The following is a 23,917-nucleotide window of genomic DNA, read 5'->3' as shown; positions in this document are numbered from 1 at the left end:
TGTGTTTATTCTGTATCTTCAGCTCCTGCCTGGCTTTTGGAAATGTTTTGCAAGGATATAATTAACTTTGGAACCCTTTTTTTAATCCAAATACAAGTGAATTGATTTTTTTATGTGATCCTGGTAAGGTTTATATACAGATTAGGGCAAGAGAAATTTCACTCATGCTTATAAATCCTCTCTAATCATGGTTTATTTTGTGTAATGAACAAAATGGCTATTGTTTCATGGCATTCCCATTTAATGGCACTACCATATAACCCTTATATTTTAGTTACAAGAAGGCTAACAATAAGTACAGAACAGAGTATCATCAAAATTATGTTAATTCTTGAGCCCTGTAGTCACACCCTTTATATCTATCAAGGATTTGCCAGTGGCATGTATTTTATAAGTATTTACTAGCAGTTCTATGGATTTGGCAAGGGAACGCAAGTACTAATACAAGTAGGAATGGGTCGGTTTGGTTCTTTAGTTCCCTATGAGTTCTTGAGGTAGGAACTGGTGCCACAAAGAATCAGCTTTGAAATTAATTGATGCAAAAAGAAGTGAGAACCCAGTTTCGTTTTTAATTTAGGAATGGCTCCTAAGCCATCATATAAAAAAGCCATGGCAAATTTAAGTTTTTGACTAGTAAGCCAAAATGAGCACTTGTATATGCTAAAGTAACTATCGCTTAAGACAATTATATTTTAGGAATGCTAATATTGTCCACAGCATTAATTTCAATCAATTGATCATCTGAGAAGCAAATAAATCATTCCAAAGGCATAGGTTCTCGGTTCCAGCTCCTTTTTTCAGCACTTTATTTTGGAAAACTGCAGTTTTTAAGGAAAAAAAACATTTGTCATGTAGCGGTTATAGTATAACCACTTTTTCCTAGTTCCACTGTTCCACATGACATAATCTCAGCTAAATAGTGTGCATGAAATTTACACAATGTGGGTCGTACCACTATCTCCTGAGGGACTCTAGTCTCACCCAGTTCCCTTGAATTCACATTGGCTTACCAACATAACATTTTAATGGGGATAGTAAAACTAGTGAATTTTAAAAACATACCTTTTACCTTAAAATAGACAGGAGGGAAAAGTCTAGTAGCTGCAAGAAATATTGAGTGCCAAATTTTCCTTTATCTCTGAATCCAAACCTTCCATACTGCTTTAGCCGTAGGCATTTAACAGGTCGCGGAGTTTTATTTACTCAGTGGTAGTGGGTGGCATTTATAAAATAATATTTATGTAATAAGTATTTGCATAGATATCAAGAAAGTTCAGTAATTATGCATGCATATAGCATTTTCACTTGCCTATTTTACCTCTAAAGTGCACCTGAGTCATTCCCCAAGTTTTTGCACTCGCCCACATTTTTCAGCTTTTGTCCATATTTTTGGAAAAAGTTTCCTTATGCTACTACAGTTTGTAATTGTAGGAATATGATTTTCAATTTTTTTTTACATTTTTTTTGGTGAAATAATTTTTAAGCTCACATGGCATGGCTACTATCACGGCCTTTCCTCTTATGTTGGAGTTATCTTGATTTTTTAATCCTTACTATATTGATAATATTTTATGGACCACTGGCACCACGATTATTAACTATAACACTGGTTTTTTTATCCATTTTTAGCTCTTGCTCTACTTCATCCCATAACAGGTATCAGTAATTCCAATTTTTCATATTTTAGGTTAGAAAATGCAGCTGTGAAAGGAGACAATGGCAACTTAGGGCACCAAAATTACTAGCGCATTATGAGTTAGCGTCAGGAAGCGAGTTGGCTTGTCAGCGAATGCAATGGGAACTTTAGGCCTAGGATCGGGTTCTATTTGGTTTTGTTCTTGGGAGAAAATTTGTGTAATTCATAATGTGAGTCTCATCCTGGATTACATCAGTTGATCGTCATGGCTAAGCCAAAATATTCAGCTTTCAGGTCCCAAATGATGCCCTCTTCTTCTCATTACCTATGCGAAGATCACTATTTATGCTTTACCAAGTCATACACTGTGAGCAGCATTAATAGAATCAAAATATTGTCAAAGAAAAAATATTTTTGCATACTTGAAATTTCAATTTTATTATTTTTTTGTTACTTGCTGATCAAAATTAATAGTTTCAGTTTACCAGAGCTATTTGAATTAGCAATGGATGTATATTCCATCTTGTTTGTTTTTTTAATGATTTGCGGAATGGAAATCATTGTTTTGAAACATTCACCACACCTAACTTCTAAGCTTTGATGAAGGCATCAGGAAAAGTTGCTGATATTAGTCTTGGCCCTGCAGGGTGACTGATGAAGTTTGCGTTTGAAGGCAACCAAGGGGCCCTAGTGGGTTGCTTAGGTAAAAGAGGTGAAGTCGAGGAAGTTAAAAATTGATTTGGTATCAGAGAACCAGGATTAAGCCAAATTATGTTTATTGTGAATGAGTTTATATTCTGAGTAATGGGAGTTTGCCGAAATTTATTGTATGCTGCACAAACCCTGCAGATATTGCTAGCATCTTTTGTATCTGAAGTTGATAACTTGTTCTTTTGTGTTGGTCAATGTGCCTTGAGGTCCTGACACACTTGGATATGGCTGACCAAAACATCTCTTTGTTCTGCTAATATTACAAATTCCTCTCAGTTTTCCTGAAAGTAAATGTCAAAATTCTGAAATGGAAAGGACTTTTCATTGCAATTAGTTCCCGATATCACTCTTTGCTATTTATATCTTTTGCTATATCTTGATAAGTTACACAACAAGATGCTGTCAGCATTTACAGTAGTGAAATGGTGGTGGAATTTGGAGTGATGTAAAAAGTCTGATGATATGCTTGTAAGGCATAGTGTCTTGGTGAAATTTTGTTGTTATCATGTTGAAATGATGTTTCAATAACCTTGGAGCATCATGGAGAAAAGTGAACCTTTCACATTATCTACAATATGAGCCTGCTAGAGGCAGGCTTGAAAGACTAAAGGCTGCATGTGTATTTAAGAAGAAATATTGTAACGTGTGATGTAACTACAGTGAAAACTTTTAACTCTAGATTTTAATGAGGACATGGACTTCTCTTATCATGGTTTTTAGTGAAAACATCAGTGTTCCAACTCGTTTCTACAACTGCAAGCCAAATGGAATCATCTTCATCGATCTTACTACTTTGTTACTGAATTAAATTGTAATATGTGAATTTGGGTTAATAAATTTAATATGATTTAACTGTTGCTTTGCAGAATGCGGTAGAATATGTATTAAATATGTTGCTCTTCATCATAAATACGTCTGGACTAATCATTTCTTTGCGTAAATGAGATGGAATTTGTGTAAGGTTCATATTTCACTTATCCCCTAAAGTATATCTAAGCTGATATTTCAGTCAGGTGGAAGTATGCAGACTGTCTAAGACCAATTCTCAGATTGAATTTTCTTATGCTCATTTATGACAGTTTCAGTAGCCTTAAATTGAATGAAGCCTTAAGTTTATAGGTAGATTCTTTCATTGTTGAAGCAGTTTCGTACTTACTGGATGGAATTACAGTAGAACCTCACTTATGAAACATTCAGAGGAGAACCGAAAAAGTTTCATAAGTGAGGAAGTTTAATGTGTGAGCTTTTTCGGTATTTAGCCTGAAATCCTTTTCAATAGAGGCCATTTTGTTTCCAGGATGCAATTACTCATTTTGAGGCAAGAAATTGAAGCATAATAATCTTATTTACTCACAAGCCACACCACAGATGATGCATTACTTCAAGAGAAACATAACTTTGCATTCCTGAACAACATTACTCATGGTTGAATGTCTTGGTCGAATTGCTAACATTTCTGGCTCTAAGCCGCGGGGCTATCATACTGGAGAAATTTCAGAATGGTGATACTAAATGTTCACAGAGAAGCCAAGATTTTAGAAAAATGTTGGCTCAATAACAGCAGTTTACAGGAAATTCATTTCACCTCCTAAAGACAAACCCAAGATTGGAGATAGAAGAAATGAGATACCAGAGGAAAGTCATCCAAATTAACCCCTTGATTAGGGTGCAAAATTTCACTGATGCATCACGAAGGCTTCACACCTTGTGGGCCCAGGTTCAAGTCCTGGCAGTGGCAGAAACCTTTCAGAGATGGCAGTATCCCTGCTTGAGAGTAGTGTGGAGGGAACTTCCAGTGCAACACACCGTCCTGCTGATGGGACGTTTAGCCCTACTTAAGCCTCTTGTTACAACCTGGCTAAATCCAACACAGGGATTCTATCCTCCCTCCCTTGCCTCATGGCTAAAATGACCCCAGCTGTCGGTTAAATAACGTACCAACGTATCCTCTAAATAACATATCATACCATATGCAGCACACGGCACCGGGCAGTGGCGTAAGTATATGGGGGGATGAGGTAATAGATCCCCCCCAAAGCCTCAGTGAAATGAAAAAAAATATTTGAAACTATTGTCTAGTTTTGATATACAGTAACTCCATCTGCTTAAAATTAAATTTTAAGTGCCAAAATGATGTAAAATATATTTACAGGCATGTCTTTTTTTATTTTCCGGGAATCCCCATTCCCTCGAGGGGGGGTGAGGGGAGCCGCCCTCAGGTACTACCCTCCCCCCCACCCAAAGCATATTCCTAGTTATGCCACTGTCACCCAGGATATTCCGTAATTAAATATTACCAGTGTTTAGATAACTTTTTTTTAAGTGAGCAATAAGAAAAATCTCCCCTCTGTATAATGTTTACGAACTAAATAAGAATTTCCCCATGAAATTTTAGCCATAGTAGATTGAATCTACCGGGTATAGCTTCTCTGTCGGCATTCTTCCACAAATTCAGTCCCAGGAACTTCAACTCACAAGCCGCATGAATTATCTTCATGGAATATTTTACTTTCCATTTCTGATAGCAACACCGGACACTTTTTGGACTTCCATGTAATGGTTATATGTCATTTCTGAGTCAAAAGCAACTGCCTTATCTTTCACATTTTGAATTTGACTTAGATGATTCCGTGACAACTGACGACGCGAGTTATTCTCCGATGGTATTTGCACGAACTCTCGTTCTGTTAAAAAATAAACAATTGCCCCAAGGCAGAGTTGAACTACTAGCTATCAAGGTCCAACTATGTTTCATTAAACCCCCTGACATACAAGTTGGGTCAGTTTTGATCTTCCCGCTGCGTAAGCAACTTCCCTCTGGCTCAATTCGTCCTGCAGATGCGGCATTAGCCCGCGGAATGAGACCATGCATGCTGTTTATACCATCGCGCTGATTCATTATTGACTTACGTCCATACTGCAAATACGATAATCTTTTTTAAATGACCTTGGAAGCCAAAATTTTGGTATGGGAGAATTTTTAACGGCTCATTTGGACGTTATTTCGCTGGGGCGATGGAAAACATAACCTTGGAAAAATTCTAGAAAATCTTCCAAGAGGTATCCCGTAGATCATAATTTCTTATTAACTATCATCTACTATAGTTGAAATAAATATATAATATCTGGTTATTCACGGGACAAAAAATCAGCATATTAGTCAGGTCATCGTATAACTGAGGGTCGTGTAACCGAGGCTCTACTGTAACTGGTGTTATTTTCTATTTGTATAGGGATGATATTGGCAGTCTTTTAAATCCACCTCTGTATTTGTATTGTCAGAGAGCAGAGTCTTGGGAATAATCTATGGAACTATTTACCATAGTGAGTGCTCTTAATGGATCAAAAGTGATAGAAAATTGGGAAATGCCATAAATGGCAATGTACATAATTTAATTTTTGCATTTGTATGGGAAACCTAAAGAAATTTGCAAAACGCTGGAAATTATAAAAAGTGGGAGCACAAAACGAATTTAAGTATACCGGGACTAGCCACGGTGATAACTTTTACGGGAGTCACCCGCAATGCACAATTGTGCGAAAAATCCACAGAGAAAAAATCATTCCCCTTGACCGGGATTTGAACCCGGATCCACAAATTTCCACAGGGATGAATGACGCCTCGGTAGCTTAACTGGCTAAAGCACTCGGCCGGAAATCGAGGGATCCGGGTTCAAATCCCGGTCAAGGCGAATGATTTTTTCTCTGTGGATTTTTCGCACGGGAGCACAAAAATCGTGCTCTACTCTGGCTATTTTTGTTAAGATATTGGTGGACTAGCTCCTTCCATTCTGGTATATAATACAAAGTATTTGAAGAAACTATTAATTGTTTACTTAAAATGATATTAATATGTTCTAAAGTTATAAACCAACAAAAGTAAGTACCCTTTATGATAGGTTTTCCAGACAACAAATTCATCCAACCCATGCCTACTGTTACTCAGTTGCCCTCTTCATTTTTGCCTTTTATTATGGTTGCACTTTATTTTCAATCATCACCTCGTTCATTTACCTATTTCATCCTCCTCTTTCCAGTTTGCCCATCCCTCCTGTTTTGGACCTAAACTTCTCCCATCCCATCAACATTTCGTTCAGCCTCCTGAAGTTCTCCTAATCTCTCCTTAAGTCCCTCCTCACCCAATATATACCAAGAGTTTTCATCGGCTGCTTCTCCATCTTCTGCTCCTCCTCCATGTATCCTCATCCATCAAGTGCCTACAGCCTGTTGTCATGATCCTGCTTTCAGTATCAGTAATTCTGGACTACGCCACACTACACTGCACATTTATGTATTTGCTAGTGATGAAGATGACTGTAGAATTAAGTGTGGAACATATGAGAACACGTTTGTAGCAGTCACATGTTCCTTCTCCAGTGTATGTATATTTGTACCCCTGAAGGATTAAGAAGCTGCTGCATGTCTCAGTTCGTGATGAGTTTAACTACACAACTACTGGACAAGATGGATACTTACCTTGTTCTGTCCAAGCCACCAACTACGGTCGAGGTTAGATGCTGCCGCTGGCCTAGTATGCTTAGATGATCCTTGTAGGGCTCTCTGCGGCTGATGGCTTTGTGAATGGTTGTTTGTAGTGTTGGGTTTGCCAGGACCTGCTGATGAAGAGTATTATGGGATGTTAGTATTGACTATTATAGTAAAGCAGCCATACTGATGGAACTACTGCTAATTTGGCCATTTTTTGACCTGTAAGACCATAAAAATCAATATACCTTTGGGCATTGATGCGAACATTAGGAATTGGACCTTGATGAGCATTTTCAGGGAAATAAATAATTTTTACCGCATAGTGTGATGAAGGGCAGGAAAGAAGGCTTACTGAGGATAGGCTTTTAATGAAATACACCAAAAGATGATGTTCGCTATGTAAAAATATTCGGCTTAACCAGGATTCGAACCCAGATCTTCCAATTGCCTGTCAGATGAACTTCATCCTGTGGTGTATTTAACTTCGCACCCATGCACGTTACTGCATAAAATTCTGTGCTTTTAATGAAATATTGGTGAATAAAAACTAATTGTCAAGGACATAATTCATTTTCAAAAGATGGATATGATAAAGGATATTGACCCTGAAAATGTGTACCTTCTCTCAAAACCAGGTTCAGTGAATGAAAATTTTGTGTAGGACCTTATTAAGGTTTTTTATTTCATATGCAGTTTCATCAACTATTCCCTCAATCAGTTGTTTTGATGCATTATTTACCCTATTTTATTTTTTAAACTGTGAATTTTTTTTTCTGAATTCATCTTAAAAAGTTGGGAAATGAAAAAGTCCTGTAGTAACCCTCCACGGAAAAAATTTAATGAATGAGTCTCTTCCCGTAAGAATATCAAGTATTTTTATTCTTGGAACCAGATTATAGCTAGAAGTTTTACAAGGTGTATAATTCTGTTTTATATTGGGTATTCATCTATGTAAACTTATCTGTGTAGGGTGTGAAATATGCTAAGAAAATAGGATTTAGTGGAATTGCAAGTTGTCTGGTCCTCATGAAATCTTACATTTTTCCAAATACATATAACGAATAGGAGATGTATGATGAGAGAGAAGGGAACGGATGGTTAAGTGAGCTCATGGCAGGCAGGATAGCTGAAATAGTGTGTCAGTAAAGAAATAAAACCCAAAGTGGACAATTCTACTCACCCTCTCCATAACCTAGTGCAGTGAATAGCTGGAAGAAATCAAATTCATTGACTGCATGAGACATTTCATACTTAGCCTCAAAAATCTTAAACTCCATCAATGTTATCATCCACTCACGTCCGCCAGCTTTTAGAAAATACTCTCTACCAATCCCAAAGTTATCAAATTTGCGATGTTACAGTGTTCAGTGGGGATGATGATTGTGTGAAAGTTTAAACTTTCTGGCTATTTTCCACCACAACTTTCATTCACACGACCAGTATGAATATATTTTATACTATTGTCTGGTGACTTTTTTAGAAACACATCATTTAAACATGCTGGAAGGGAACAAGTAGAGGAGAGACAGAGGAGGGGGAGACGTGTGGGGGAAGGTTAAAGAACCAATGTAGAAGAAGAAGGCATAAAGTCTGGTGGAAATATCAGTCGTGGTTCAAAACAAGGTCACAGAATATAAACACTGAGAGGTTAGCAAAGGAGGGGGGAGATCTGGCTGTTAAGTTTTCTGAAAGTTCTTCCAAGTCTTCAGTATGTAAGTGGTGTTGCTGGGTTGCATGTGGTAGGGAGGAAGGTTTTTCTCATCCTTTGGCTAATGTGCATTGAAGATGGTGGAATGCAAACTTGGTGCAAGGTGAGGGACAAAAGTGCAGGGTGAGGGACAGGGTTTGACATTGTTGACAAGCCGGTGCATTCTTCAAGAAAAAGTTGCCCAATTCTAATACCAAATGTTTTGAAACTGGTTGTGTGAATAAAAGTGTTTGTGGAAAATCTCCAGTTAGTTTTAATTAAAAAAAATTGGAATTCGTCATATTACGTCTGAATCCACACACTGTATGATTGCTGGTATTATTGTTTGAATTACTGAATTGAAAATATTGATTACTTATAACTTCATTCTGACTTAATAAAGCAAGTAGGAGGTCGTTAAATAGTTAAAATTGTGTAGTACATATTAGCAGAGGAGAAACCAATGTAGATTTTGGCTCCCCATTTGCTGGAGCATGACACTAATACTGGAGCACTTTGTCTCAAAGTTGCTGGGATTCATTTTCCTATTTAGCCTTCCATGTTTAAATGGGGAGGTGGTTGTTAAGATTTATCCAATTGTGTTTTTAATATGACTACTCTATGTGGGTTGCCCTTTGTGTGGCTCCTACAGTTGCACCCATGTGACATGGGCGGTGTCACCAAGAGTATTCTATGTCACCCACATTTGTCTAGCTGATGGGGATATTTAAATGATTAAATCAAGTTGTTGAGTGGTATTCAACCACGAGTTGTGGATGCATGTAGTTGTTCATGCTTGATGCGGAAGGGTAAGATGTGAGCCATTTATGACTATCTAAAGTGAAACAGAATTGTTAAGTACATTTGGGAAAAAAAATTATATTCGTATAGATGCATTTTTTAAATCTGTGCATACTTTTCTCTACCCAGTGGCGCAGCAGTTTGGGGGATATTAACCCCCCCAGAGCTCAGAGAAATTTTTAAGTTAAATCTATTTTACTCAATTGGATTAATATTACCTATAGAATAGTGTGAAGATTAATTAAATATCCCTCGGAAGGCCATAAAACTCACCATTTTGAACTATTTATCTTATTTTTTTCTGGCGGAGGGTCCCCACACATCCCTCTTACCCTGGCAGGTATGCAATACCACAGGCCCCCCAGTATTAGTTGTGCCTGAAACCCCCTCTAGCCTAGCCCTGTCTCTACCAATAGCATTGCTAGTTTGAAAATATTGAGTTATGCTTGTAGCATATAGAAGTGGAGAAGTGAAATATGGTGTTGGTGGAGGAATATTTGATGAAATTCTTTGAAATGAAAGGATTGAGCCATGCTAATATATATTATTATATAACTATGTACTAATGAATAAGGAAATATGGTAAAGTAAGGTAACAGAATAAGCAACAGTAACCACTCTATCTCAAAGGGGCTTCTGCCACCAAATATGCTTGCTTAGTGGCTGTGAAATCGAATGCAGAGTTAACAAATAGATATTGTATGTTTCGATAAGCTCTTTAAATAATGAAGAAGGCGTGAGAGATATGTATTTCGATGATTCTATTTATTCCTGTAAGTGCAGCTGGCAGCATATTTACCTTTTGAAAATTTTTCCCGCGCTATATTCCTAACATTCCTCAAGTACAAGTTAGCCAATTTGAAAGAGAATGAAAAATGGCTACAATTTTACAAAATTTATGTTAAAATAGAAACAGCGGACTGCAAAGTGCCTCACACACTTATTATTTTAGAGAATTTTTACTCTGTCTATATTTGACCACTGATTAATTAGGGTGCATATAATTCACACACATTTTAACCTGGAGGCTACATGATTATTTCTAGGAAATATTGTCCATTATAGTTGACAAGTGAGATTCATTATGAACCAACTCCTCTCTTGCCACCTAGTAGCTTTGTTTAAATGATTGCTTTTAGCACATTCTGAGGCATTAATTTATTTAACTAGATTACGATGCTTGGAAATAATTTCACTTCCTCAGAAAATCAAATGATTCTATAAGAAATATGTAAATATAACTGCCCAAAAATGTCACTCTCTCACACTTGGTGCAATTAAGGATTCCAGGTAAATTTGAAATTATAATCTCCAAGTCACATAGCACTGTATGTGGGTGGACTAAAATTTCCTCATGCTATTACAGATCCCTTGCATTTTTCTGGAAGTATGTGAATACTTCTGGTTGTCACAACAGTTTACAGAGCAGCTCAGACCCTCTTGAAGACATGAGTGGGCCACAGCATGTACTGGCGAATTTACAGCCAGCAAGAATTCTCAGGGATTCTCCTCATAGGGTAGGAAACATGGTTTTCAGAATGCACATGCTACATAACCTCTAAAACCCTTTGCTAAGGATCAGTAGGTTCCCTTTGGGAGTATCCTTGACCAACATGGGCTCCATAAATGGTGCACGCAGGTGCCTCTTCCTAGACTTCATGGGGGTACTTCGATGATTAGATGAACGACTTCTGTGGTTACTAATAGGTTCCTAATAGAGAACTCTTTCATCTCATGCACCAGGGTGTCTGTCACCAATGCTGGAGTTGTTACCCATAGGTCAACTGGAGTGGTTAAATATTGTCAAGGGAGATAAAGATCAGCAGGATCTGCCTGGGCTCCAAAAATGGTGCACCCTGGTGTCTAGAAGCACTGTGATGTCCTCATGATGTTGGGACACTTGCATAGCTCATGGGATGTAGTTCCATTCCATTTCTTGCGCTGTCTACATCTTCCAGAATCCATGTTCCCCTGTAGATGTCTGATAACACAATAGTGTCCAATTAGAAGGTTAACTGTCATTTTAAGTTGATTTTTTAAGAGAAGATCTTGGATGTAGTAAAATTATATTTTGGGGGGTTTGAAGAATGCATCTCGTCCGGGAGCTTCACTTGGTGGTGGTCACCCTAAGATAACATCTTCTTAACATTTCAACGTGGGTGACCATTCATACCTCCCCTCTCTGCTCATTATGGCCTTGGAGCAGAAGTTTCCTTGGTAGTCCAGAGTCTCTCTGTGGGGAGTTAAATGCCAGTATTAGGTGAGGTTCTGCAATGTAATCATCCCTGTTGAGGGTGCCTTTGGTTCTTGGCCTGTCATACTGTAGCGGGCCTTTGTAAGTCTTTCTAGTCTTTCATTTCAAGATATGAAGTGGTACTCAATATACTACATTACCATGGCTGCCTATTATATTGGATACCTGCAGCAGAATTTGGTGATAACAGGGCATCTAGACCCAATTGACTCAGTATGTACTGTAGCGTGTCACGTGGTCCCATCTTCTTAGCAGCATATGTGCTTGTGTGAGTTATGCACACCTCCAGCTGGAAGATAGAGGCATATCTTTGGAGCGGGACTGGAATCCTCTTACTTGGGTAGCAGCTATAAATACTGTATTTTGCCAATCCATCCTTCATGTAGTGATTGGTGAACTCTATGTTGGCCCTATCATGAAGATTTCTCCTTCCTTAATCCAGTATTCTCTTTCGGGAAAATTTGGTTTGATGGGTAGATTGGTTGAAGACTCATAAAGTGTAGTCTGAATCCATTTTAGAAATATGGCTGGATCTCAGACTTTTGTCCACAGAGGTGTTACTCTTGTCATACCATTGGTCTAGACTTCACAGATGATCAAGGTATTCTCGGGTCCATTGACGTCCCTGTTTTGGTGCTCTTGTCTTTCCGTCCAAGGCCGTGTGCAGAAGTGGTGTTGAGGTGCCCTCCAGTGTTCTGAATTTCTATATCATTTCCATGGCTCTTTTTAATGCCACAACCCCAAAGGTGAATGAAGAGTAACTGTGAAATTTCATAGCATCAAGTGATTCTTGAAGATAGATATCTTGCTGATGTTCTTAATCTTCTAGCCATATTCAATCAGCAGTCAATGATACTGCCAGTGAGTTTTCCATGAGGAATGCCTTGGCAGTGGTAAGCTTCAACATGCACCTGGTCTAAATTGTGTCAGTAAAGGCTACCCCATTGTCAAGAAAAGCCTTCAAAGGATACACTACATGCGCTGTCATGGGTGAAGAAATGCAGTGGGAGCCCTTGGACACACCAACAAAAATTCTCCTGGTGCGATATGGTTCTGGGAAAAGAACTGGCACCCCTTCTCTGAATACATTAGACTCACATATTTTTAGTTTAGTCTGGGATGAGCTTAACCCTCAGCTATTCAAACTAGGTTTCGAGTCAAAGCACTGAATGTGTAAGATTAAAATAGAGTACCTATTTTGGCTTGCAGTAGCCCCACTTAAACTATGCAATTTACTATTACGGAGGCTTCCGCGTTTAGTTGATTGGTGATGGTTTTCCGGGTTTACACCGCGTTGATACATGTTTTGCGGACGACAGTTTCGGGTGCGTTCCAGCTCCCGTCTTCGGGTCTTTTTGGACCCGAAGACGGGAGCTGGAACGCGCCCGAAACTGTCGTCCGCAAAACATGTATCAACGCGGTGTAAACCCGGAAAACCATCACCAATCAACTAAACGCGGAAGCCTCCGTAATAGTAAATTGCAGGCGCGTTCCAGACGGGAGCTGGAACGCGCCCGAAACTGTCGTCCGCAAAACATGTATCAACGCGGTGTAAACCCAGAAAACCATCACCTATGCAATTTACTCTTGTAATTACATAAACAAACACTTCTAATCTCATATTTTGAAGTGAACTACATAGCTGTAAACGATAGTTTAAGGATTTAAATATCCTCATGCTTGCCAGTATGTACCACAAGGAAAATAGTATACCAAACAAATCATGTGCAGTTACTACTGCTATGCAAAAAAATCTGCTTACTTTCTGATGGCATGTTATTCTTTGGCAGAATTTATGATGAGGGCAATTCAAATACTTTATTTTCACAGTAAAAGTCGGAGATAATACCAGTAGCTTGCCCCACCCCTTGGGCATTTATTGTTCCAATTACATGAGTGGTGGTGCATTAGAGAATTCATATTCTGAGTCCTGTAGATTGCCCTCTTAACACCATTTCCTCATTATCTACCTCTAGTTCTACTTTTTAGTAACTTGAAGCAATCTGGTGGACTCTGTTCATATTTAATGACATTCTGAAACAATTGATTTGACAAAATTCACTTGACTCATTTGAAATTTGACTAGACATAAATTCTCATCATTTCTCTTCCCCCTCTCTTCTTTTCATAACAAGCACCTTCCCTAGCATCTGGGCTAGGCAGCATGATTCACTCAAAATCCACTTGGCTTCCATGATCTTTCCTTAGGGAAGCAGTGGAGGTAATACTCCTGACATAGGAATATTCAATGTGTTTGATGAATTGTCCTCATCATGAATTTGGACTGGGAATACCATGCCACAGGGAAGGATTTTGCTTTTCTCTCAGACCTACTGTTAAGGCACAAACTTCGTCAGAATTCTTTCCCATGGTACATTTTTTGGCCATCTCGCCACTCTGGCCACCTCAAAGAGCTAAAGCTGGATTCAGTTGTGTTAAGCCCACTTTACAGGGGACATGTACTTGCATAATCTGACGAACCTATCAGAGTGCATTTCAAATTGCATTGTGTGAAGCAGTGAATTGTTAGAACCCATGCATAAATGCTATATAGCAAAATAGCCTGTTCTGAATTCGTGCAGTTGTATGCCAGATAGATAAAAAATGCCATTGTGAATTGTGCTGTTACCTTTCTTGCGTAAATCAGCCCATAGAGAATAATCACTACCATAAAACAAGTAGGAATATCAACTTTAGGCTAACCACCCACAATTAAGCACTGCATAACAGTAGTTGATTCTATTTTTTTCTGGTTATCGTATGACTATATTCATTCCTGGTAACATTTAACGGGTAAGTCATGTCAGTGGCACAGTGAGGGGGGGTTTTGGAGGCTGAAACCCCCCCCCCCCCCATAGCTCAGAGAAATTCTTTACCTTTAGCTTAATCCGATTCACTTAATTGGATTAATATTACTTATAGAATAGTGTAAGGTTTCATGAAATGTCCCTTAGATAGCAGTTAAACTCACCATTTTGAGCCATTTAACTGCAAAGTTTTCTAGGGGAGAACCACCGACCTTCCGGCATACCCTGGCGGGTATTCCACACCCTCAGACCCCCCCCCCCCCATCCCCCCCCCCCTATCCCCCCCCCCCCCTGATGTTAGTTGCACCTAAAATCCCCCCTAGCCTTAATTCCTAGCTGCGCACCTGAGTCATGTACCCTTTTTTGAGGGAAAGCAAAAACTTTCCCTGATTGAAAATACTTTACTCAATGCAAGGTTAATTAGGGGTTTGGTATGCTTTCCATGACCACTATATGCATAGTAATGATATGTTCAATGCTCTTTATGCTAATGTTATTTTTTTAATATTATTTAATAGATATGTATTAAAGTGGGTTTAGGATAGCTCTACTAAGAAATGTTTTTCTTGCATTACAGATGGAGATAATGTGATTTAAGCTGACCCCCGAATGAAACGTGATGTTTAAGTGCTCCAGCAACGTATCAAGTCACTGCAGCACCCTTTTGGCATCATCTTTACATCCTTATGTAAATATATAGACAGCCTTATGTTTACATATATATATGTTCTGATTAGGTTTACTCGGTATGCAGAAAGTGAAATTAGGTCAGAAATGTCTAATTTTAGATGGATAGCTGGTGTTAGAAAAAGCTAGAGATTGGTGATTGAAAGAAGCTACCCAGTAAATTGCAAATGATGTCTATATGGTTCAGTGACTTTTGGCAGGGGTGTTGCTGGTGTAATTATGCATAATGTGTTCATGGGTCCATGTATATGTACTTAATAATATATTTAAATATGTATGTATCCACTCGGTTTATTGGGCTTGCTGAAAGAATTTGGTTTTGATGGTTAGAGCTCCAACAGGAGGAATTCTTCTCTGTAAGTATTACTTTTGTGGGTTTTAGCTAAAAATTAAAGTTGCCTTGAAGGTGAATTTAAGCCAACATGGAAGTGGTTCTGAAATATAATATTCTTGTGCATTTATTTTCTCGGCATTCCCCAGCATTATTGATTTAATTTCCGAGAAAAGTTGATGACTGCTTTGGCAATCAGGAAGCCTTCGATTGGGAACTGGGAAGATACATGGCATGATTTTTAGTTTTTGTGGATTATCTTGAAGTAGTTCTCTACATGAGGCTAGGAATATTTTTGATGATTCTTTATTCAATCTTGGAAGTGTGATACTTCAAGCCAGCTGTGTGAACGACAGGGAAATTTAAATGAGTTGCCATGAGAAAAAATTCCCCTTGACCTTTGTATTCTGGTATAATGTTTCAGTTTTGTTACTTATAGTTCCACAGCACTCGAGTGGTATGAAATATGTAAATAATACCTTTATGTATTTAGGCTCAAGAAATGATCTGCTGGGAATATTGATGTGAACCATGATAAACCTATCATGGATTGAATTTTATATGATTTTTCTGTACTTTTATAATTTCAAATTGTGGTCTGTATGCAGTTAGCTCTAAATCTAAATTATCTTTTTGGAAAACATCTGTGATGATTTAATAAATATTCTATGTGAAAACTTTTTTTTGCCTTCATTATGTCTTAGCCCATATTTTTTTCTATTTCAAAATGCAAGACCAATATTTTTATTGAATCGTCCACGCACGGCGCCTTGCCTTCAAATAACCATAAGCTTCAAACGAGTCGAATCGCCTTGTAGACAGCACGGCGCCCATTTCAATCCGGCCCTGCGTTGCACCGTTGACGGCGTGAAATACACACAGAGCTACATTGAAATTCAGACTGCCTTAAGGCACATGGCAACTGAATTCAGACGAGACGACTCTGGATTTCACGGCGCCGAGCTGTGAACATTGGCCGGCGGAAAGTCGTCTCATTTGAAATCGGCCTAAAAAAACTCCCTAACCTCACTTCTTCCGAACGCGGCCGCTTGCCCTGTTGTTGTTCACTGTCTGTTTGTTTACTGGATAGTTCTGCACTAGTCTATGTCAACTGTGACATTATGCTCAACTACCAGATTATTTACAGTTTGTGTATAATGTACTTGAACAAGTCATGGTAATTCGCGTGTGTTATGTCATATTTATTTAAAATAGTTATTTTCGGCCTAGGTGTTAACGAGCGTAGAAGAATACTTTATTCAAGTGTGATAAGTGTTGTGGATAATACCGCAATGGAATCTCAAAGTAAGAAGCAAAAAACTATAATTTCATTTTTCGAAGTAGGAAAAAAAGAGCCCCATTCTGTTTCTCCTTCATCAACAGCCACAGGTGAGGAAAGTAACGATAATTTTACTGAACAGTGTAATGCAATTGAACGTTGCCCTAAGCCGGATGAGTCTGATAGAACTATGGTCTATGATTTGAAGTGGCCATATGTTTGGAACCAAGAAAAGAGGGAGTGAAACAAGAAGCATTTCCTTGGATTGATTGTAAGGATTGAAAGCTTGGCTGTAGTGTTTGTGAACAGGTTTCGCACTAGGGGCGTTTAAGACAGCGCTCGAGAATTTCAAATGAATGGCGTTCTCACCTAAAAGGGTAGTTTCCTTCATCAAAGAAAACGAAAAGCATTGATTGCGATTCGTTACCCATCATTAGTGTATTCATAATATACAAATTATTTTGTTTTAGAAATACCGGGTTAGACGAATGGCAATGGTCCATTTTTATCCTCATTTGAAAAGGGCCAGATTGGCGCCCATGCGATGCCACTCCACGTGACGTCACAGGGACCTAGTTTCTATACGAGAAGATAGGAGTTATACATCGTCTGAGGTTACCAATGCATGCATGAGGCGTAGAGCTCAGGGAAACATGTCTTAATAATCACTTATTAAAACTGGCTAAGGTCGGAAAGTTTTCTTCATTTGATAAGGTATTAATAATCCCTATTTAAGACTAGCGCTACCAGCCAGCAGGGTACTCAGCTACCCGCTAGCAGCCTGCGTCGTATCAGCGCTAAGCCTCGCCTCATGGTCACCTCACAGGGGGGCAGCGGGAACCAGAAATAAGTCTCACGGAGAGATTTCCCGGCATTCATACTTACGCGTCGCGTTTTCGCGCGCTCTAAAATTTTCACTTTTCATTTAATCGCGAAAAATAGATATCGTCATTTAAAAATCTTAATGCGTGAAATACGTACTCCAGGTGTAATAATCTTTCGATTTAGGCAATAAAAAAATAATAGGAAACCACCCTATTGCTTTTTATGGTAAAACTAAGTCTGCTCAACTCACATCGGTGAGGAAAAAGATTTTCGACCGTAAAACATCTTCTGGTCACAAGGCAGCCGAAAAGATTGTTGAAGTAAGCAAATCCCAAACAATTGAAAAAGTCCCAGATGCCATGAATGTTTCAAACCTTGAAACAACAAAAGTTTTCTTATATGGTTGTCATGTAGGAACGATTGGATTGAACTTAAAGAAAATCAATATGCTCATTTTTTTGTATATTTCATTAAATGTTAAACACCACCTTTGGTTACTATGTCTTATATGGTTGTCATGTAGGAACGATTGGCTCCGCTACAATCGAGCTTACTACGCGATTTTTAACATTGAGTTCCATATCTTTCCTTTAGGGTATATATGATAGTTGGTCATGTAAATAAAACTTTTTTATTGTAATTGTGTGTTTTAATTTTACCACAAAGTGTTCCGTTTCAGTCTCCAAAACATGTAAATTAGCCTATTTTGTCTTATCATACTTATGAGAAGACAAAATATGAGCAAAAATGATATAAACCAGACTTTAATTATAGATTAATCAAAGTTATATAAATTTTAAAATATAATGACGTAGTTTGTAGTAAAAATAACTCATTGAGTAATATTTCACTTGGAAAAAAGTTAAGGAAAGTGCGTTCTGGCACTACTTATTTTGTCAGGACGCCTCTGATCCTATTAAAATATCTGTAATCGAAGCGTTATAGCCTCGTCTTGAGACAGTACTTCTATGCTTTGGTAGGGTATCCCAGAAGGTACACGGGCCACAAAGAATGGAGATAGCATAGTCTCAGTTGGAATTGCGTCAATAGGGTAGTTTCCTTCATCAAAGAAAACGAAATGCATTGATTGCTATTCGTTACCCACCATTGGAGTATTCGTAATATACAAATTATTATTTGGTTTTAGAAATCCCAGTTTAAACGAATGGCAATAGTCAATTTTAACCGCATTTGAAAAAGGCCAGATTGGCGCCCATACGATTCTACTCCACGTGACGTCACAGGGACCTAGTTTCTACACGAGAGGATAGGAGTTTTACATCGTCTGAGATTACCAATGCATGCATGAGTCACAGAGCTCAGAGAAAGATCTCTTAATAATCACTTATTAAAACTGTCTAATCGGAAAGTTTGCTTCGTTTGATAAGGTAGTAATAATCCATATTTAAGCCAAGCGCTACCTGCTAGCGGGGTACTTTGCGTCGTATCAGCGCTCAAGCCTCCCCTCAAGGTCACCTAACTGGGCGGCAGCGGGAACCAGAAATACGTCACACGGACTTTTCCCATCATTCCTACTTAGCCGTCGCGTTTTCGTGCGCTTGAAAATTTTCACTTTTCGTTTAATCGCGGAAAATACATATCGTCACTCGAAAATCTAAGAGCGTGAAATGCGAACTCCAGGAGCAATAATCTTTCGATTTAGGCAATAAAAAAATAATAGGAAACCACCCTATTGTATCGACGCAATTATACTTATTCGAGTATCTATATGTTAATCGAATACCCATAGATACCGGAATTCAAGTACCCAGATAGCTACTAGAGTTCTCATGCATCTATTTGAGTTCATGAGTGCCCCCAAGGGCGTACCCAGGATCAAAACTTGAGAAGGGCAAGCCGTGGTCGTTCAAGTTGGTACACAGGAAAGGTGTAGGAAACAAAAGCTTCAAGAAAATTAGAACAGAGCGGTAAAAGTTTTTAAAATTGGGTGCTCAAAAATGAAATATTTTTATTTTAATCACATATTTTATGCTAATGTCACTTTTCTTGTATAAAAATTGTTTGAAAACAAACGAAAGTTTTTAAGTGCATTTACTTTTGCTTCTAGGCGGGGCAGCTGCCCTCTCCTGCCCCTCGCTGGGTACGCCCATGAGTGCCCTGGCGAATACATGAATTCCCAGATAAGTGGACGAATATCACCAAACTTCAGTATCTAAGGCTGATGCTTGAATTTCTCTTTGAGCGCTGAATTACCTGGATGTGTACAACGTGAATGTAAGGGGAAATGGTTTGGCTTAGCCCATATGATGATTCGAGCGCCCAGATAAATGCGGTTCTCAAGAACTTGCATGGGTATTCGAATGCCTCTTCTCAAGTATGCTTGGTATTAACTGGAGGCTTGGTACAAGTGGAGAACTTTGTCCTGGGCCCCCAATATTTGCGGGCACTTAAGAGGCCTCCGAGAAGAATTCTAAGTGTTACAGTCCAGCCGGCGAGAGTTGTCCGATGGCACTTTAAAAGGAGTGGCGAATTTAAAAGGCGGGTCATCCTGCGCCAACATGATTTGCAACCAATCGCTGCCCCCCAAATGCACCTCATACTCTTGCCTAGTCATACGACGTTGTCACATGCATATGAAGCACTGAAACAAACCTGAACCACCAAAAACAAGCCCTTTCTGCGAATCGCCAAAACAAAGGATTCTTCCTTTGGATCCTTCACGCTCCTCGTCCCTTCTAGCTGCTTTCTTCACGGAACCCTTTTGTTTACATGTGATGCGGGCGTTTCCCTTTCTTACCTTGCAACCTTGCTCCCTACCCCTTCTATCTGTCAACGGACAACTCTCGGCGGCCGGACTATTGGGAAGGGTAGCGTGAAGAACTCCGCATGGAATATTGCCAATGGCTTCTACTAATCTCAGAATCAGGGCGTATACAAGAGGATACTCTAGGGGGCCAGTCCCCTCCCTCAAAATGAGGAAAACGTTTAAGCACTCCTCACTAGCTTCTACCGCGCGTCACTTAGAGCTATCTCTGCTTTTCCTATCCATCCACTAGTCCTATTGTATTTTGTAAAAATAATTACTTAATTTCACAAGTAATTTGAATGTATAATATCACGGAGTGTGCTTATTTTGTATTATTTAACCCAAGCTTACATCAATTTCGTCCCCTGTCACCCGAAAATATATTATCTGCTCTGAATGGCCATACGCCTTGAGGAAACTAATGTTTTACTGGAGGACAAACAAATCCTTCCACGTGGTCATGAAAGTTAAGTTGTGCTCATTTCTACAAGGAAGCGAAATATCTTTAAACGTTCTTATTTAAAAAGCATATAGCATAAAATGCCATCAATCATAATACATGCATTAACATTATCTTTTCTGGAATAAGAATTTATTTGGGATTGACGTTTGAATTTTTATTGGTCATAAAACTAACCATAATTAACCACTAACCATACTTTTGGTAATATGTAATGGCTTTCCAACATCTCTACAGCTGTTGGGCCAAGCGTTCCATTATGCCACTGCTTCCTTCCTCTAGGTATGCATTCGTAAATAATCAGAAACATATGAAGATCAGCTCGTCTGTTTTTCGTGAAAATACCGTCTAGAGCCGTTAGCCGGGGATTGATAAGTTATAAGCATCGTAGGTACCTACAATCTTCTGAATTTACCTGGCATGGGAATTTGAGCAGGCACGGCAAGATCCATTTGGCTATGCAGTCTCCTCGTTGGCCAAAAAGTTTTCGTCCTCCACCCCAGATGATGAACTCAGAAACACTTCTTCGGAGTACCGCATGAAATCCCCATTATGCCCGCACATTATATCTTCCGGGCTTTACTTAGCACCGATCCAGATTTCTTCCGGACGACAGTTTCACCGGCATTGATGTCGGCTTCTTCAGGTCACTGAAATAAGGCCCGAGGCCATAGAGAGCACATAGAAAGAAAACAGCTTCAAAAGATGGCTAGTCCCTCGCCCAGGCTTGGAAACGCGTTTTGAGGAAAGAGGCAATCTCTAACAGCCAATCAGGAGCGACGGCTATACTTTAAAAAGCGGAAAAAATGCTGCATCCTTATTTCAGTGACCTGAAAAAGGCGACTGCAACGCCAACAAAACTGTCGTCCGGAACAAATATTTACCGACGCGGAGTAAAGCTACATCATCACTTACATCTTCCCGCGGAAGCACTCTTCAGAACGCCATTCTTCTTCCTTCCCTCCAGTTTGAGATTAACTTGTAAGCCTCGGCAGGGATCCTGTCTCTCCTGAGGATACCCTCGCTTAGGTGTCTTGGGTAACGCAGGACTTTTATCCCCGTTCGGAGCTCATTAGCTACCACCCGCTAGCAGTGACCCTCATTTCTATAGCTTAAAAGTTTAGGTCTATTAGCTCGCATCCTTGTTTCGAACATTTTATGACCATGGAAAAAGGTTCACTAATCCTTGCGTTTACATTTTTCAAATGACCAGTTGCTCGGAACGTGCGTGGGGGCTGTGCGTGGGATATTCCTGCTTGGTGTAATGTATGCTAGGTACATGACGAGGGGCGGTCTGGCCATGTCGGCTGGTCGGCGATAGCCGAGGGCCCCGAGCTTAGGGGGGCCCCACAGCTCTCGCGTCTATCGTGAAGCCTGTATAAGAAAAACTCAATTTACTTGAACCAAACCTTATTTACAATTATAAAATTCTACGTTTTTATCAGTTGCTTCATCGCAGCATACTCATTGTAAAAATATCATATGGAAAATAAATAAAATAAAGGTGTCAGGAGATAAAAGAAAACCTGATGCCTTTTTGAACGGGTTATTCGAAAAGGTTACTTTAGTTTTTTTTATATTTCAGAGCAGTCTCAAGGAAAAAATCACTAAATTGGTAATTTAACTTTAATTCATCATTAATTTTTTTAGCTGCGAAATTCTCTCTTTTCATGGTATTTTTTCTTTCGAAATTGCTATTTCTTATTAACTTTTATCTAGTTTTTAAGAACCGGAATAGCGTCAAAATCCATTACCGGGAATGCGATTTCCTATATTTTCCGTTGGGAGGACGCCTCAATCCTCCGATAATGAGAGTCCCATCATGGGCCCTAGAGGAGATCCCCAAGTCACCTCAGACCGCCCCTGTGCATGGCATATTGCGAAGTTGTGTTTTTATAGTATTACTGTTCCACTTCACTGAAATTTGAAAGTTAAATTTGATTTTAGTTTTTGTTTTGGTTGGTTATGTATATTATGCGTCTCAAACAGCTAACAAAAAACTATATTTACACAACAAATCTGTTTTCAGCCTATGGATACCAGACATTTATAACTATACACCTACTTAAGATCCAGGAGACGATCTGTTGCTGTTGGAATAGCAACAATATTCGAAATTTGGACGCTCTTGGCCAGGAAAGTTGGGTTAGGGGCAATGTGTGTAAATGTAAAGTCTGTGTTCAGGCAGCTTTGGGCGCTGTGCAGAAAAACGGACATTCTTATCTGCCGAGGTAGGTAAAATGTGCGGAGTACGGATGACCCGGTCTTTTTAACCCTACCTTGAATTAGGCACCGCTGCGAGCCCAGAAAGTTCAGTAAGAGGAGACAGTCACTATGGTGGGGTTCACCAGATGGTCGTTAAATAAAGAATGGAAATTGTTTATTTTATACTATGGCTGAAATGCAGTTACATTTTCAATACAGAAGTGATATGTTAGAAACTAATTGGCAAAATACGATCGCCAGGAACAGCCTTCAATGGTGTCCATGAATAGCATTATTCTGTATGGATTGAAGTAAGCCATTTGTTTTACTGAACAACGAAAAGCATGCACCTAATTGAAGATATTTGAATGCAATAAAATGCGCTGCGTTTCATCGATCGAAGACGCCGCGATAATAGTCAATAAAATATTTATTTCTCTAGAATAATTAAAAAGAACTGTTGTTGAAACCAGTGAACGAGATATAAATTAACTTTGAGCGGACTATACCTCCTATAGGGATTGAAAAAGAATGGTTGGTGTACCGTCCAATAGAAATGCGTTTCTAAGATATGGCATTGAACGGTTGCTGAATATCGTTTCAAAATTAGATAAAGAGACGATTTATATTCTTTTTGTATATTGAAATTATGAATTTAGCATTGCATAGTGCTTTCACACAAAGATGGATTAATAATCGCTGTAAAAACTATGCAAATGTTACATTTTTATCTCAGCATTAACGTAGAATTTGTCCATCGCGCTGCATTATTCCATACTTCATTTACTTCAAATGATAGCCAACGCTAACCATGATCCATGAAAGGAAAGATGTATTTGTTAGCAAACTAAATTACTAGTACGACGTCTCATTTGTAACTTCTCAGTATTTGTGGTAGACGGTGGCGGATCTATGGGGGGGGGGAGGGGACTAAGTCCATATACTAATTTATCCAGGATTTTTGTTTATATTTAACAAT

At 39.0% G+C, this 23,917-nt stretch overlaps 1 protein-coding gene across 3 annotated transcripts in view; it reads left to right on the top strand.

Moving 5' to 3' along the window:
- LOC124170990 (ubiquitin-like modifier-activating enzyme 1) overlaps positions 1-16,083 on the top strand; it is a 76,517-nt gene extending 60,434 nt beyond the window's left edge. Inside the window, exon 20 of one of the 3 annotated variants that reach the window (XM_046550101.1) lies at positions 14,962-16,083. The gene's annotated coding sequence lies outside the window, so the exon portion shown is untranslated. Of the gene's footprint in view, positions 1-1,687; positions 3,200-14,961 lie in introns of those variants that run through there. The other 2 variants (XM_046550102.1, XM_046550100.1) reach the window with 2 other exon arrangements.
- The last annotated feature ends 7,834 nt before the right edge of the window (positions 16,084-23,917 follow it).

Source organism: Ischnura elegans, chromosome X, assembly GCF_921293095.1.
Source record: "Ischnura elegans chromosome X, ioIscEleg1.1, whole genome shotgun sequence".
Taxonomy (NCBI): domain Eukaryota; kingdom Metazoa; phylum Arthropoda; class Insecta; order Odonata; family Coenagrionidae; genus Ischnura; species Ischnura elegans.
This window is presented reverse-complemented; position numbering and strand designations above follow the sequence as displayed.